Genomic DNA, 19,078 nt, shown 5'->3' with positions numbered 1-19,078 from the left:
TGTTAAAATTGAGTTGTATTAAAATAATAATTTTTTGCTGTATGATTTTTTTTATTTTAAAATTAAAACGTAAGTATAATATTATTCTTAAAATTTCTGGATCCCATGACAAATGTAATGCGAGTGATTTAAATTATTTCCGCTAATATAATCACAAACCGATGTAACATTAATATTATTTAAAATGTAATTTATAGTACAATAATATAACAGTAACATTTTTTCTATAGCAAACTTCTCCCCGTTGGTCTAGCGGGTAGCACGTGTGCCTTTAGTGCACGTGGCCTTGGGTTCGATTCGTGGTGGGAGCGCACAAATAAAATTAATTTTACAATCATTGACTTTCCTTAATCAGCCATCTCTTTTAGTCTAAATTGTACAACCACGGGGCGTTAAATTACAAAAAATAATTTATTTTCTCTGGGGGAGAGGGGTTCTGAATTTCGATCTTGCTCCGGGTAACACAAACTCTAGTTCCGGACCTAGTAGTGCTTTTACTCATCTAGATGTCCAATATTTTTTGTTTACTTTTTGCTAAGATATTATCGTCGTCTGACAGAAGTAGCCATATAAGAAGTTTTTTATAGCTCACACCAGCCCTGTAGCCAGTCCAAAAATGTAGGGGGGCCCGATCCAACCATATTATAGTTCATCACCATATTATAGTTCATTTGCCAGCCTACCGTGAAAATTTTAGAGGGGACCAGCCAAAATTTAGGGGGGCGGCCCCTTAGACTCCCTGGATACGGGCCTGGCTCCCACCACTAATGACTGGGGCCTGTATCTCAAAATTACTAGTCTTGTAATACTAGTGCGAAATTATTCAAAATCAAATATTGTACAGTTGTATATACCATGAAATTATAACAAATCATGCGCGCCGACTACGTAGATGCTCCGGGGCTCCGGCACCCACACGAATAATCTTGTGGGTGCGCCGCACCCATAAGTCTTTTAGTTTGGATCCAGGTTTGAACCCGTTTCTCTTGCGTTTAAGTCAGCCGTGTTACCGATTGAGCTATGGCAGCCCAAATTTATCCTTATAATACCGGTATATTTTACTTTATCACAGCAAAGCCCTTATGACAGTGTTCATAAAATATTTTAACTAAAAATAAATCGATCAAATATCAAGATTCCTGGAAACTTATAGGCTAACACGTCCCACCATTGATATGCACCCATATATATTTTGGAAAGTCGGCGCCGTTGTAACAAATTAGAGGTATTAACATTAGTATTAAGAAATGACTTTTACTATTTCTCTAGAATTCGTACTTCATGATATTTTGTGGGTTAGAAAAACATATTTCTTTGAGAAGGAGGCCCCTGGAGTGAATTACTTCTGTCAGAATGACAATGACAAATTCTTGACTGGTTTGTAGCTCATATTTAAGCCCAACGATCAAAGAATGTTTTGCCATGGTTTTCAAAAATAGGCTCCCAAGGCAAAGAACTCGTGAAGTTTGTTAGGGGACATTCTGCAATACTCAAAAAAGAATCTTGGCATTTATATTTTCATCACAGAAGAGATTCTGTAATCATTGTGCTCCAGTCAAAGCTACTAAATATACTGAACCTGCTACGTTTTCTAGCCTATACTTCCGGCGCTTTGAAATAACATATTACAGCAATAATGAGTATAGCTCTTCGACGTATGCCATGATTATTTTGTTATCAGAACGATACCACGGAATATTTTTCACCCACCACCCAGTTCTAAGTTACCTAGTGCATCACACGTGCGCTTCTATGAACAAAATCGAAAAACATTGAGCATACTACGTGTGCATTCATTGCACGTGCCTGCACGTCATGAAAGCAAAGCTTACGGGTATTCACTACAACGAAATTAAACTACCGCTAATTTTAGAATATTTCTGTAATTACTTCAAAACAAATAAAAATATTCGAAAAGCCGAAACGTAGTGAACTAGACAATATGATTTTGCATGTGATACCTTTACCACAATTCACCTATCTGCTTTTGGTATGCCGCTATTTACAGAACCCGCAAAAAATGCTAAATCTATCTACAGTTCCTTTGAAAATATTACAGTAAAACTCTAAACTTAGCGGTAGTTTAATTTCGCTGCAGTGAAGACCATTTGAAGAGGATTTGATTTCGTGACCCACCAGCTAGTGTAGGGCAGGAGTATAGATAGTGAGCAGCAGGTATATAATACAGATGTAGGGGGCGCTACTTGAAATGTTGGTGTGGTTCTAAAGTAAAAATTCTCATGCACGGTTCATACATGATTTATTAAATTTCAAACCTACTTTACACTTGGTCATCTCATGGACTTTCTCAACTTAACTTACAGGGTGAGGCAAAAGTCCAGCACCACCCTTTTAATTTTGAAACGGTTTGAGGAAAGATGATGAAACTTTCAGTGTAAGTAATTATAGTAGAGGTGCGCCAGATTGGGCCATTTGAAATCCGCCATTAGCCATCTTGAAATCCGCCATTTTGAATTGAGATCCAATATTTCAAATATTAAGGTGGTACGACACATGATTTTAGACTAGAATTTCACCAGAAATACGAATCTGAAGTTACTTTTCACCTAATATTATTCAGTAATATAAAAAATTGTAAAGTAAACATTGCATATTGCATCATGTAATGGATTTTGATTTGTCGTTTCAGGTGATGTAACATGGCTCTCACCCGCCAAGAAAGGATTCAAATTGCTCTCGTCAGTGAGGAACGCAGTACCAGAGATATCGCTGATGAATTCAATGTCCGGCATCCAGAGAGGGACCATACCACAGTGTCTCGTATTTTGCAGAAATTTCAAGTGTCTGGATCTGTATACGACAAACAACACAGTGGACGCCCAAGAACTGCAACGGATGAGACTACAGAAACGGCAGTTGTCAGGCGCGTATCCAGAAATTTTCAATGGGGGGCTGAAAATTTTGAGGCAAAATTGAATACAACATATTGTGTTGGACATGAATTCAGATATGCAAGTATGGCACACGCACACACACACACACACACACACACACACACACATATATATATATATATATATATATATATATATATATATATATATATATATATATATATATATATATATGACCGGATCCAGGATTTTTTGACGGGGGGTGAACCAATAACTGTCAGTACATTTGAATTAAATTTAATTTTTTCAAATGGCTTTAGCCATCTGTGGTGTGTATGAGGAATTTTCCTGGAAATGCTAAGTGTTTGTTGTCGGTAAATCCTTTAACTTCAACCTTCAGAAAACTGACTTAAACTATAGTTTTTGCAAAACTTCGCTTTCGTTTAAGCCCGAAACGGAAACATGACTTGACATTTTCGAAAAGTATTGCTATTTTCACTCCTAACTTCTCATTTTAGATAATGTATATTCACAACGGAGGGGGGTGCACGTGCTCCGGTGAACCCCGCTAAATCCGGCCCTGTATATATATATATATATATATATATATATATATATATATATATATATATATATATATATATATATATATATATATATATATATATATATATATATATATAGGGTGACTGGTAATTCAATGCATTCCTTGTAAGTGGATATTCTACTAGTACTTTGGAACATTTTCATCTATATGAACCGGGGGTCGCAAATCAATAGTTTCTGAGTAATTTGTTCATGTGTGGTTGCTTTGATTTTTCCGTCTAACGAGAGGTGTGCGAGAAAATTTTACCCTGACACACTTCCACATATCGTAGAGCGATGAAATTTTACATGTGTAATCTTGCATATCTGTGTAAATCATGTGGTAATGTACAACTCGTAACTCTGTTGCTATGTTATAGGTCCGAACGTGAAGTAAGATGTAGTGATCCATTACTGTATTTCAGAATGCAGCGTAGCAACATCGCACAAGTACTTACCCCTAGGAAATGACTGCATGATTGGGAAGAGGTGGAATGAAGATTGTGTGCGGTCAAGAGAAAACGCGAACCATGATGGATTTCATACCCAAGGTCGTGCCTCTATCTGGCCAACATTGGAGTAGGTCACAAGTTGCAGATTGCAAGGCCTGTGATAGTGGATACGTTATTGAGAATAGTTTCTCACACACCAGAAGACTAACAACACAATCAGCTCGCTGAAGGGAGCACAGCAACTGATGTGCTTTACTTGAGGCAACCGGGTGAAAAGTTTCACTTATTTTCCCCAACGATTGCACTATTGCACAAAACAATCAGACAAATGTTGATAAAGCCTCATGCCTCTCCATCCACCTTGTCTCGCACAAACTACGCAATATTCCCGTTCTCTCGTTACTACTGTTTTTGATTACTTCTTTTAACAGCTCTTGTCTCTTGGACGAGGAGGGAAACAAAATTTATTGTCTCTCTTACAACTCCAAGACAATTTCGAACGGATGTTACTGAACAGGCAGTTGAAAACACCAGATTCAAAACATGATTGGCACAGTGCACGTTAGCCGCAGTAGGACATATTTTCTTTATCTCTGCTTGGACGCCTTTGAAGCGTCCACTCATGGAACTAGCTCAATCGTAGCCTTGTCCACGCAGTCGGCTGGTGTCTATATTTAAATCTGACAAGGTGCTTAGAATTGTCTGGGCTAATCCCGCCCCAGTTATATCTGTAACGGGAACAAACATAAAAAAGTCTTCGTGTAATGTGCAGCCATCTTCTGTCTCCGCAACGTACCTCGCACACAACACAAAATGCTTAATGCCAGACACATCGGTGGTCTCGTCCGCCAGAACAGAAAAGAAATTAGTATCGTTCACTCGTTTCTCTAGATCTTCAAACTTGAGCCCGAACGGGTAAATACGCACAAAAAGGAAAGCATGTGTAACGTTAGCAGTCCGGGAGCAAACTGATGTCCGTTTTTCTGTAAGATGCTGTAAACGTCCGCAAGAGCACGGCAAAGTAGAGCACGTGCCATAATTACAGGGCGTCTATAAAGTCTGTCTCAGGGCTATATTTGTGGAAACGTTTGGGTGGATTGAAATATCGGCGCACAAGTATCCCATTATTTTTCAGGGCACATATGTTAAATAAAAACGTATTGCCCCAGGGGCCACCGTAGGCCGTGAATCTTACAATTTTCAAATGGTAAAGTGGGTGATGTAGTATATCGTTTGAAAGGTATTGTGAAAAGAAACAAGCTGCAGCAAGTCCCGAGTCTGTATGCGCACTATATGAAAAATGGCGATCATAGACTCTTTTATAACAACTGTGTTTACATTTTGACTGTCTCCATTTTGTACTGGGTGAGCGTAGAAACTTGGGACTTGCTTGACCTGGTTTATTTTCACAATACCTTTCTAACGATATACTACTTGACCCCTTACTATTTAAAAAAAATTTGGTTGGACTCTGTGTGAGACCCTCCGAGGGACTCTGGGACACAACTTTTTCATTCAAAATGTGTGCCCCTAAAAATAATGGGATACGTGCTTACCGATTTTTCTATTCACCCAACCCTTTTCTGCAAAAAAATAGCGCGGGGTCAGGCAGTATAAACGCTCGGTATTTATGGCACGTACTTTACTTTGCCGTGCTCTTGCGGACATTTACAACATCTTGCAGAAAAACATATATCACTGTTTGCTTCCAGGATGGTAACATTACACATGCTTTCCTTTTTAAGCGTATTTACCCGTTCGAGCCCAAGTATTTTCCTTAAAAGATGTAAAAAATGTCAATGGATTGCGTTGTAGGATCAGTATACGTAATAGAAATATTCTTCAAGAGTTTAGACGTATTTATTCTCTTCTACTCTCTAACATTATTTTGGAGTATTAAACACAAAGGCACCCAGTATTGACAGAGCGAAAAAGACTGGTGTTTGGACATTATTCCCTGCCTCTTGACTGTCTGTCGAGGCGCCATTATTTGAACCCTGTCAAAAGATGTGTACTGTAACAGAGTGGAGCAGGCGAATAAGTTGAAAGCGGTAAAAGCACTGGAGTATACTAAAAATGATTTCTCAATTCTGGATTATTCTAAAAAAAAAAAAAAATCCATATAATGCACGTACTTCCTACTGAATTCTTCAGTTATTGCGTTCTAACATTACACACTTTTTTTTCTGAGGCCATAGAATTTGTTCTCAATGGGCAAGTTTCCGCCATATTTACATTCCACTTTCAACAAGTTTTTCTGTATATAATTTTCTCCCTTATTATATATTTATTTGTATCACCTGCATAAATTTGATTCTGATCGTATATTTCCCAAATTGTGATGTTTTAAACTTAACCTATAGCATTTTCTGTTTTGTTATTAAATAAGTACTTTAGATATTTTTATGTATTATATTTCCTAGTACATTTGAAGTTGCATATGGATCCTTATTCCGCACCAACCTTCGCAAGAATTTGCGGAACTACAGCAAAACTTGCAAAAATCTTATATCATTATTATCGCAAACTAAAAGGGAGATATATCTTGCGTTGACGCAAACCGTTATATGATGGGGTCAATGGTGACCACTTCATTGAGTTATGCCAGGTAGTCTAGGAAGCTTATAGGTAGTTGGAGAATTGGATGTTGTTGCTAGATGCTGCCACCTGACGGAGAAATGATGAACTCTTAGAGATGTTCTTCAACCAAGTAAAATATTTTTGTTTCATAGATGGCGGAGAAAGCGAAGCGTCTTAGTATGTTATTTAGAATGGACTATAGAAGATAAAAAAAGATTTATTATTCATAATGGAGTATTTTGTAATCGTGCATAATATCACGTTAAGGTGAGGTATGGTTTGTTTCAACTATTTTGGCTGAAGAGGTACTTTTCTTGCATGTAGTTGACGTTGTTTTTCTTTGAACAAGATATTTGTGAACTCGCCATGTAATGAAAATTGATAGAACGAAACATGGCGCGTTAGAAGCCCTTCAGCCACATGTTTTTGAAGAATTTTGTGTTAAAAGTGTATATTTACTCATGATAATCAGTCGGAATTGTGTCATCTTACGTTATATCTCCGTGTATTAGCTTATTAACTTTGGAGGGTGTGTTAGCTTGCTACTTGTTTTAGCTACATTATGTAGTGCCTAGTTCGGAATGGATTTATCTGTACCATTGTGCATCTTGGGTTGACGGTGTACAGATGAATATAAAACTTCCTGTAAGTTACTGTAGTATCTTATGTTTGTAGTGAGAATACGTAGCCATTTCCCCCCTTTTTTTTCTAACACCTATTCGGCGTATGTTTATCTCTGGTGATTAATCGTTTTTTGTCGATGGGTCTCACTCTAAATGTCTGAAGTTATAGGTAGAATTTTGGTGTTCATTTTGAGATCAAAACCGGCATTTTCATGACATACCTTTTGGAGCAATAATAGTATAATCAAATGACCGAGACAATACCTGGCACAATGACAGTGTTAAGTATTCTGGAAGCGGATAAATACAACCCTGGCGCCAACTTGGTATTTGCGAGATGAAAGACTAGCATTTTTTACGTAAATGGCGTACGAAGATAATGGTTCAGGTGGTGAGACATTATACCGGTACAGAAGCATTTTTAAACGGAACAGTGGATCGATTCATTGTCAGTAATGAACGCTATTGTAATTGTAGTTCCCTGTATGAATGCTGATATCGTATGAAGGGTGATGCGTCATCCGTTCGAATGTGGTACAATGTACACGCAGTTGATACAAAGGTGGATGTTCATATTATTCTGGAGATCAATTGCCGTATTCCAGTAATAACATGTTATTAATTTTAAGTGGATTTTCTAGATGCTGTAATTCGAATATCGGGTAAATTTTATCGTCAAATGTCCAGTGAAGGCGGAAAATATGTATTTAGATAGTAGTATAAATAGTAACATTGATTATTATCTTGGTTTCACCCAGTTGAGATGTTGCAAAAAGTGAAAAGTTAGCTATTTCACGTGGTGTAGCCGGCAGGGACGTGTGTCAATAGTTCATCAGTTAATATTTCCACCTATATTTGTCTTCGAAGTACAAGGGCTAGGAGGTAAGCTTCCCAGATCGAGTGAAAAAGTCTATGATATATTTTTTTGTAGTTCTAGTTCCCTTTGTGGCTTTTTTTTTTTTTTAAATAAGTTGTTGAAGAATCTTCCATTGAATGTTCCAATAATCTGGGGTTAATTCTATTTTACTAATAAATGAAATGTATTGTGTGCATTTTGCGTTGTGATTGCAACTTTTGCTTTGGTTTGGAGGAAAGTCAACGGCTCGATTGTCGTTTGTTGCTGTTTATTCTTCCACCTCCCCCATTTTTTTTTTTAAATTAATGCAGTCATTTGTTTTTATGACGTCAGAGTTGTAATGGATCCTTCTTGATTCTGGGTTAATTCATGTCTGAGGTAAAGTGTACGGGAATAACTTATGATTTCATTGATTAATCTGGTGTTGTAGGTGAGTCAGTGTAATATGTGTGTAGGTATGCAACAGAAATTTCGTTTTCTTGTTTGTTTGTTATTGAAACGGTTACCTACTGTTTTCAGTATTATAATTTTGAATTCCAAACCGATAACCTAAATACGTGGAAGAGAACACATTCTGATGATTATTTTTGGTTTGAAACAAAACCGAAATATTGAAAGGATTTTTCCTCACCCGGTATCACGTTAAGATTTAAAAAGCAGCTCGTTGACCCTATTCCTGTTTTAGGCATTTCTTCTGTTAAGCCTCGCCAGCTAATGAACGGAAGTAACTGATCAAAAATTGCAAATCACCTGCCGAAGGCAATTTCAGTTGTGGTTGATAGGTTCCATTACGTTTCGTTCACGGTACTATCCAATTTTAAGTGGGCACGCAATATTATCTTCCCTTACGTAGGTGTTGCATTACTGGATGCAGATTGGCTTTAGGAGGGCTAAGTATAAAACACGAATCAGTGTAAAGTCACCATATAACTTGGGCTATGTGATCACTAAAACCCACGAGTGCTGTCTAACAGAATTATGGTAGGAGCGGTAGCGATTGGTTACGTTTATAGGGAACAGGCGCGTCAGCGATGGTTAGTGTTCGCATACACGAAGATATTGGAGAAACACTTCATATGACGTACAAGCACAATCCTTGCATGTGGTACGGCTTTGGGACGCTTCTATAATCACTTTGTGCACTCCCTTCATATAGCATTACTTCATCATATCTTCCTCATGGAATAACATACAGCACCTTTTTCAGTGATAATCGAGCACACTCGAAAACTGTTCCCTTTCTTGCCACTTTTCCCTAGTAATATCTCACACCGTTAGCTATTGCATTGCATTTGAAAACTTCTTATTTCCATATCTTAACATCTTTCATACACTTCGCGTCCTTACATTGATGAATCCGTGTCTTTCGCACAATTTAGCAGATTTTCCTTCGTTGTTGGCATTGAACTGCACAAAGACACAGACTGGGGATGTTCATAATTTTCTGAAGATACTCCTTTCAGAATGGGAAAACCTTCCACCTAACGCCCGCCGTAGCAAAATAGATCTGTCTTCACTCTCACTAGTATTCATAAATAAATACTAATTTGTAACTTTTTATTCTACGACACTACAACAACCACGGTCACCAATTCGTCCCGGTAAATTTTACAAATTTTCAACGTCGGAGGGGCTTAGCGGAACTTGACCCCTATTTTATTACTTACATTACGTATTGCAGAAAACGAATATATAAGGAATATTTAAGAATACCTACGTTCGACGAACTGTTCTTCTACATCTTACTTGAGGTTTTGTGGTACATGTCTACAAATTGAAATTAGTTTCACCAATTAGTATTTTCTAGAAGAAGTCACACACAGAAATTTGTAGAAGGTAAGATTTTACTTCAGGCAATTCATTCCCATGATTAGTACTTTTGTATTCGCACTAGAGGAAATCACTGCTTGGTGATTTAAGGTGGATTAAGAGGAATCGAGTAATTGAATGAATTGTATAAAGTAAAGCCTTACCTAGTGTAATTTTTTGAGCTCCAATAAATGTATATATATATATGAAATGAAATGAAATCTTTTAAGTTTTACGTGCCACGGTTATGCCGGTTAGGCTAAAAGAGACGGTGATGATGAGAGATGAGTGAAATGGTGGAATGAAGAAAGTGGGAGGAAACGGAGAACCCCGAAAAAAACCCACGAGCACGGTGTTTGTCCACCACAAAGTCCACACGGCGCGAGCTGGGATCGAACCAGGTGCTGCAAGCACCGGAGGTAACGCTCTACCACAGCCACCGCGTCCCTATATAAAGTGTATATATATATATATATATATATAAGTATTCTTTCTGCTATTCCTGTGTGCATATTTAAAGTTTTGTGATAATAGTATAGGTATATTCGAGCAATATTGGGGGGGCGCGTTAGCTCAGTGGTAGAGCGTTCATTTCCGGTGCTTGGGGTCCCTGGTTCAATCCCAGCTCGCGCCATGTTGACTTTGTGGTGGACAAACGTCGTGCTCGTTGGTTTTCTTGGGGCTCTCCCGTTTCCTTCCACTTTCTTCATTCCACCATTTCATTCATTTCTCATCTTCACCGTCTCCTTTAGCCTCACCGGCATAAACGTTGGACGTGAAGCTCAAATATTTCATTTTTTTTCTTTTCTCGAGTAATAGCGTCTGGTATGGAAAAGTTTTTATTCTCCTAAAAGATTTGGTTAAGATTGTTGTGGAATAAAAAAGCATTTCTAGTATTCCCCCCCCCCACGTAGAAACTGTTTCAAAAATATTTCCATTTTCAGAATTGTTTTTCGCAGCCAAAACACACAGTCCTTAAGTTAGGTGCCCTCCCTTCTAATCTAGTAGCTAGCATGTGCGCGTTTTGATTCACTTGGTTCCGGGTTCGATTTCTGTTGGGGGAGGGCGCGAAAATAATAATATCCCAACCATTGTATTTCATTGACCATCAGTCCTCTTTAGCGCAAAGGGTATAAATGTATGCAAGTTAAACTAAAAAGGAAAAGGAAAAAAAAAAATAAGGTGAGGTCCTACATGCTTTAGATTTATTTTTTGCGTGACATCCCAAAGAGGGACATTGTTGATCGGAGTGTAAGCTCACTTTTTCAGTTGCAAGCAGTATGAGATGGTGTACTTGCTCGTTGAGAAAATGAAATTGTGAATTTAACATCCCACGATTATGTCCTTTGAGGTGAAGGATGATAATGAAAGTTTGTAGAATATGCGTGTGCAAGGAAACGAGAGAACTCCGAGAAAACTCACTGACACGACTGCTTAGTATTGCATAATCTAGTCCCTTTTAAAAGAAATTTACTGAGTAATTTTCTTTGATCGATAATCGTGATTTTGACGTTCTGATGCTGTCGACGCCCAACACAAGTTTTGCGTTAAAAAATATTCATTATGAATTTGTAGTACCGCTATGGACTGTTTCATCAGAAATATTGGACATGAACTATGTATGGAATGTGTTTGTAGTGTGGCTGTTCTTCTGTGACATACAGTGTTGATTTTTTTTCAGAACTTGCATTTATTTTGTTGCATGTCTGACCGAATGAATTGACTGTAGACTGTTCGTAGAAGTTTGTTGTTACTTTTTATTTAAAAAATATTTAAAAAATAGGTGGGGAGGCCCTTGAAGATTGTACGAGACTAGTATTAGTACCTAGGTAGACGCGAGCTTTTTTTTTTTTTTTTAACTTCCTTAGCAGTAATAGTACCTTAAGACATAGACGTAACTATTTCAAATGAATTGCGGAAAAATTTTCTTTTTTCTAAATAAGCAGATCGTGTCTATCGTATACACGTGAAATGGAACGTTCTTTCCTGCATCACTGTGAAACGAATTTGACTTCATACACATTGAACACACATATTTCTCATTTAGGCTTCTTTATCTATTGTTACTCAGTGGTAGAGCGTTCACCTCCGGTGCTTGGGGTTCGTGGGTTTTCTCGGGGTTCTCCCATTTCCTCCCACTTTCTTCATTTCACTCATCTCTCATAATCACCGTCTCCTTTAGCCTAACCGGCATAATCGTGGGACGTAAAACTTAGATTTTTTATCTATTGTTAGACTATATATATATTTTAAATTCTATGCTGGCACACGGAGAACGATGCACTGGCACCTGTGTGCAGCCGTTCTTTAAAGGAAATAAAGAATATTATTGTGCGATGTTTTTTGAAACTAAATAAGTAATTTGATTCTGGAATACTTGGTATAAATTACAGTATTTAAGTATATTGTAAAACATGGCGTTAAAATAATATTTCAGACTAGTAACATCTTGTCTCATTTTAGTTTGAGGGTCACATTGGCTCAGTGGTAGAACGCACACATCTTTGAAAAGTCTTGTTATTCAGTCTCATGGTATGTATGTTTGTATTGGACAGCGTCATGTTACTAATTTTCGATTCCCGGTGAAAGCTCGTGTGGTTCGGATTCCACGTTACTGTACTTAGTAAGTCCACGTCACATATAGCCTCGCTACTGAACGAGGCGTAATTCATATTACTAATTTATCCATTATGATTTATATGTGAAAATCAGTCGTGTTCTTTGGCCTACACAGCGTGTTTACGGGGCACTAAACTATTGATTTAATGTAGATATTGACGAGGCTGATGGCGAGGTGCTATAATTACTCTTCTGTAGGCGAAATAGTATGGTGGGGAATGGTCTACACTGTGAGAATTGATTTTACTTGATAGTCTATGTACCCGCCAATTGCATCGGATTCAAGCTTCAATCATGGTTCGAAGCCCACATTAATAGGTTCCTCCTTCATGGCCTCGGTGTTGCATAAGGATGCAAATAATAATAATAATAATAATAATAATAATAATAAAACCACTAGTACATCGATAAATATTCTGAAAAACGAATTAACCAGAGGAGTAATTTGTTATTTAAATATTAATTGAGAACGGGATTAGGTAGGCGCAATAGGATTGTGCGTCCCCAGACTCGATTCATGAGGTGGGAGACCCGGGTTCGATTCCCGGTGGGAGCTTATGTGGTTCGGATTCCACGTTAATCAGTAGATCCCGTCTCATATAGCCTCTCTGCTGAAAGGGACGTTAAACTTAAAATCAACTCGATTCATGAGGGTTCTGATTTCGATCGGCTTGAAATTTAATGAATTCATTAAAATAAATCAGGACGATAGGAATTGTGCTTGGTGCTTAGCGTAAATTCCTTAGACTTTTAAGGGAGACACTGAACTCAATTCTAATAATGATTCTTTATAATGAGAATTTACCTATATTTATTATTGCGTGTATGATATCCAATTATTCACACTTAATAGGGATAAATTTAAACTGTTGGAAGAGAGTAACACCTTGCATTCATAAGCAGTCCTATATATGGGTGAAATGAATGCTTTAAGCTTTACGTCCAACGCTTATGCTGGCTAGGCTAAACGAGACGTGATGATATATGAATGAAATGGTGGAATGAAAAGGGGAGAAAACGGGAGAACCCCAGAAAACCGAAACACGTGGTGTTTGTCTACCACAAGTCTCGCTTGGCGCGAGCTGGGATCGAACTGAGCCTCATACACCAGAGTTGAACGCACTACCACTGAGCCACTGCGGCCGCCATAAGCGATCCTAGTTTATTTTAAAGGATAATTGGTTTTAGTAGCCATTCCTAGCTTACATAATGAGATTAGAACATTTTACTTTTGAGTTGAATTTTTGTGTTTTGCTTGCTTATTCATCTCAGGGATTATGAAGAATGGGAGCTTTGGTTCAGTTGGGCTTCGAGCATGGGATGCATAGTTCATCATGAAGGATCAGTCGTTACAGTGTAAACCGTAAGCCACTATATTATCTCGTCTAAAATGAGGGCTGGGTTGCAGAACTACATCACTGGCCCTTGGCACAAATCTGGTTGTGTTACGGATTTCGGTGTGAGAAAAAAGGAAACTGACCCATGCAATTCCAATAGTTGGTGGAACAACGAACAAAATTTATATTCACACCTATCGAAATTTCATGGGCTTGGGTGTTTCAATGGGTGAACCAGAATTATAGGATTTTCAGGTTGATCCAAAGCTGCATATAAAACATGTCAAGTCACTCGGTCGAAGAAAGTATAACAGTTTTTCAGGCCAGCCATCCTGAGTGAGGTTTTCCTTATTCACACGAGGCAACTGCCGGGATGATACCTAAGTAAATGGTCCGAGGCCATTTCCTTTCCCATTCCTTTCTTCTTTTCCTCAGATTGTGTGATAGCCAGGGTACGTCATCCCTCATACGTAACGGACTAACAGCCATAGATGTATCTTAATTCCTAATCATGTAAAGTGTTCCTTTATATTCAATCGTATCATTTTGATTACCAGTGCACATTATCGTATTTAATATTCCAATGTAACTGAATCATTACTGCCTTCATCTATTGAGTGTTATTTTTTGGTGATTGGTTTTAGGTAAAATAATAGTAATAAAAATAGAACTCTCACTACAGGAAAAGAATATTTCTAATGTGTGGTACGGGATGCAGATTTTTTTTTTTTATAGGGGGGTAAAGAAGGGTTAAATTCTTATTTGTATTGCCTTTCAACTAGTCTCATCTAAAAATTTGGTCCTGCTGTATGCATGATGAATAAGATAATTTGCTCTGCATTCTTGCATAAGCAGGTTCAGTATCTTTGATTAAAGTTTTATATATAGTATTTTTTTGAACTATAGTTAGAGAGGAAAGAAGTGCGCAAAGTATTGTTCGGGTTGTTAACAGAGTTGAAAGGGAAAGAAATGCTTGTCGTACACGCAAGTGTGTCCATCGTAGAAAATATTATTTATGACTCTATTGGCCAGAGGTTCTTTAATTTATTATTATTACACAAATATAAATTCTCTCTTCGTCAGTATCTTTTATTAAACATATAGTAAGCTTAAAACGGTCACATTGATATACTTACATGGTAAGCTGGTGACCCAGGTTCGATCCTCGGCACGGTTTGTACATTTTCTGTTTGAAACTCATTGTAATTTCACCTGTAGAAAAATTAGAATTTGAGAAAAGGAGCTGATGGTTTGCATTTTCTCAAATAGCTTTTGTAATACGAATATTTTTATGTATACGTCCTTCGGGTATAATTTTGTTAAATGTAGTTAATTCAGGCATCCTTGTAGCCGAGTGATCACCACATGCGTATTCGGGGTCTATTCGTGATGATACCCTGTTGAGGTGTTATCAAAATCAATGGGTTTTCTTAATTTCCGAGAACGTAAACGGAGTTGAAGTTCACTATTGTTAGCACATTAATTTTGTATTTGCGATTATTATTATTATTATCTTATGTAAAATAAAACTGTAATTAATGACCGATAGTGCTTGTTACAAATTTGTGAAAAGCTTTGTAAGAGCTGACGGTTAACACCTCATGGAGGACAGTGGCAGAAGTTTTCGAAAACCAAGCTTAGGGGAATATTACTTACATTCAAGAGACGAATTGACGGGTGATTGAAAAAATGTACTTATGTGGGACTTAATTGTAGGTATGTATCATTAAATATTACCTAGATATACAAGGTGTTTCAAAACAACACCGACAACGTTTGGGAGGTGATTCCTGACACCAAGATAAGACAAAAAGTATAGACCATCCTGGGTGCACAAATGCTACCTTTCGGACTTATAGGCTGTCGAAAACATGAAAAAATGAACTTTAAAAGGTCCATTGCTCCAAAACTATGGGACCTACCGTAGTCGGGTCAAGACTTCACTTAGGAATTAATAGGTGCCCTATCCAAAAATACATGTTTCAGAATCCTAAGGCACTCACGAAGCAATTTTTATAGAGAGAGTTTGCCTACGTTCATATAATTTCAAGCACTCTCCAACTGTCTCTATAAAAATTGTTGCAGAAGTACCGCAGGATTTTGAAACTTGGTTATTTGGATAGGGCACATATTAGTTTCTCATGTTTTCGGCAGCCTATAACTCCGAAAGGAAGCATTTGAGCACCCAGAATGGTGTATACTTTTCGTCTTACCTTGGTGTCAGAATCACCTCCCAAACGTTGTCGGCGTTGTTTTGAAACACCCTGTATACGAATAATAAAGCGAAAACCTCAGTCAAACAGAACAAGTCACTCGCACGGAAAGTGTGCACGGGATGCTTAGTGTCCTGGTTAGGAAGTCTTTTGGACTGTTCCTTAGGGGTAACCCATGAGGAAGTTGAGTTAAAAATATAAAGCAAAATCTTCAGCTTATGGCTAACAACAAAGTAGTTTTTGCTTGTGCAGCGATGATCTTTGGTTTTGCAAGTCGTAGGCTGCATTTTACATTAATATGTTTTAGCAAGTAGGAAATGTTACGTTAAAGTGAGATGAGCACTCAGGTCCAAAATGATTGTCGCATATCTACAACTGCTTTCTTGTAAGACTATAATTTGATAATGATTTTGCAGGGTATTTTAATACTGATACTATGTGTATAGTCGGGAAATGTATATTTGTGATAAATTTCATAGGAAAATAATTATAAATACGAAAATTAGAATGAGTAAAACAAAATGTTGCTAAATGGACAAGAATGTTTTATTTCTCTTTTGACATGAAATTTGCCACATACATGTCTTTGCCGATTACACACATACTAACATTATAGGAAATACCGGGCGAATTCGTTATCAAATTATATTTCCACAACAGCATATTCATAGACATGCGGCAATAATTTTGGACATGAGTGTACATACAGTCAATAGATTGGCAATATAATGTAGCTTTCTTTTTGAATTCGTTGGATGATACATCTGAAAACCAAATACGTAGTTTGATTGTGAGGGAGACACTATTTTATTTTCCCTAAGCTAAATTTTATCTACGCTTTTCCCATCTGCTTGATTTTTAATGATCAACCAATCTCGTATGATTGATTGAAGAATATATTTAGTATCTTTCCGTTTCTTCACGCTAGACTGTAGTTAATTTTAGGATTAGAGTAAAAAAATACAAGTTACCTTACGAATCCGGCAGGTTTCTTGTGTGCTGAACTACTAAAATTTAGATTTGCCTGAACTTTATTAGTCAAAACAAGGAATAGCGGGACATGCATATAAGATTCAGAGTTTGTACTTCTAATAGAACCCTCAATTGCCATAACGTATCCTGAAAGTAGTTAACATTGATTTTGGGGTCTTGTGTTCCACGTGTTAGCGTACTGAGTCTTGAGGAACAATAACTGTGCTTTCTGTTTATAATTGGGGACCGCGATGACTTTTGTCAGAGCGCTCACCTCTGATACGTGGGGTTCCTGGTTCGATTCCAACTCGTGTCAAGTGGTCTTCATGGTGGACAAACACCGTATGCATGGGTTTCCTCGCGGTTTCCTTCCATTTTCTTCATTCCACCATTTCATTTATTATGACCACTGTCTCCCTTAGCCTGAGTGCATAATCGTAAGACGTTAAAATAGAAATTTAATTTCATTTTCCGTTTGTAATTAGCGAGTGTTTTCAACATTATAAAAGATTATCATAGGTTTCGCGTGAAGTAAACTTGTTAGCCTCTGCACTTTTCTCAACATTTATTATGCTGTGTCAGTGGACGTTAGTACTGAGTGTAAATAGATAGTCTGCGAAGGAAGAAAGGAAATGAGTGGTGGCCGCTTTCTTAGAAGAAAAGAAATTGTGTATATTTGATAAATTGAGAAAAAAATCTGTTTTATATTATATCAAGAGTGAAAGAATGTATGGTTGTTAGGGAGCGTAGTGGTTAGTGCATCGACAGTGTAAGCTGAGACCCAGTAGAATCTCGTTCCAGTCGTGTATTTTTTCTCTTTGTATATCAAAAGGTAGATTTTTTTTAAATCGTTGAATCGTAAGCATTTTAATTTTCACATATTTCCACCTGGTGCGTGGGGTCCTTAAGTTAATCCCCGGCCAAGTTACATAATCGTGTCAGTGGGTTTTCTTGGGTACTCCCGTTTCCTCCCACATTCCCATTCCAGCAGTTCTTCCATCATTCACTTGCCTTAATCATCCGTCTCACGTAACCATCGTGAGATTGAACTAAAGATTTCATTTTCATTTCTTTTATTTCCGTCTATACAAATTGAATAGAATTCGCACTTCTTTCTGGGTTCGATTCCCGGTTGGAAGTACATTTTGTTTTCGATATTGCATTGTGAAGAAATTGGGGTACTAAAGCAAGAACGAGTCCAGAAAGCCAGGAAAATGAATGACCTTGCAAGTCGATATGCTGTCTATGGAACACCCAATTAAACATGCGCCATCTGGCTGGGCATAATATCAGTTGTTTTGGTTCATGTGAACCTTCTTGCTGCCTTGTAAATGATACATATATTCGTTATTACATATATTCGTTATTCAATTTGAAACAAATTTCTATGAAGTGGTTTAGCAGTGATTGTTGTTTTGTTAATTTTCATTCGTTATGTGAACATAATTCTATGCGGATTTGCATTCCTTTCAACTAAAGTGTACCGACGGCATTCAAAGGATACTTGTGTAGAAGAACGAAGTAGGGGGATCATAGTCATTGTTATGCTTCGACATGTTGCTCAAGGCTGGTCCGGTAGACTGTTAATGTGATTTAATGAGCAAAGCACATGTTCGGTTGTCTTTTATAACGGGAGTGTATACCCAAAAACCTTCAGTTCGTGTCAGTTATCTGCATTATTTGTGATTAGTCAAATGTGATACGATTATTTATTTGTATTCGTTCAAATACTATAGAGAACCATGTCTCTCTCATATCTATTCGATTAAGAAATACACATTTTAGGTAAATAAACTGTACACACTACTTTAAGTAGTTATAAGTAATTTTTTCTTTGTTCTTTGAATGTTCCGGAAATTTATCGTACCTTTTTTAAGGACCAAGGTATATGAGTTATGGACTTACGGTTTAACGTTATATCCGAACCACATTGGCTGCGATCAGGAATCAAATTCACTGCGCCAGACTTTGTGTTCTCGCATTGGACCTTTTGTAGCAATTTTAACACTTTAACCGAAACATGGGTCACTGAGACCTAGTGGTAAATTTTAAAACACAATGGTGGCACCCCTAGTTGCTCATGAAAGTTTATTTGGCTCTTTTTATTTTATACTTTCATACACCATGTAAATATAACACAAAATTGACTTATGGGTCTCTGAGATCTTGTGTTTCTC

The 19,078-nt window shown here is 37.4% G+C and overlaps 1 protein-coding gene across 4 annotated transcripts in view; it reads left to right on the top strand.

The window, feature by feature from the left end:
• Nucleotides 1-6,580: 6,580 nt before the first annotated feature.
• Set2 (SET domain containing 2) overlaps nucleotides 6,581-19,078 on the top strand; it is a 139,916-nt gene continuing 127,418 nt past the window's right edge. For 2 of the 4 annotated variants that reach the window (XM_081757930.1, XM_081757916.1), the window contains exon 1: nucleotides 6,581-6,739. The gene's annotated coding sequence lies outside the window, so the exon portion shown is untranslated. Of the gene's footprint in view, nucleotides 6,745-6,915; nucleotides 7,118-19,078 lie in introns of those variants that run through there. The other 2 variants (XM_081757922.1, XM_081757926.1) reach the window with 2 other exon arrangements.

Source organism: Thermobia domestica, chromosome 1, assembly GCF_964235325.1.
Source record: "Thermobia domestica chromosome 1, izTheDome1.hap1.1, whole genome shotgun sequence".
NCBI lineage: Eukaryota > Metazoa > Arthropoda > Insecta > Zygentoma > Lepismatidae > Thermobia > Thermobia domestica.
The sequence above is the reverse complement of the archived record's forward strand: the minus strand, read 5'-3'. Positions and strand labels throughout refer to the sequence as shown.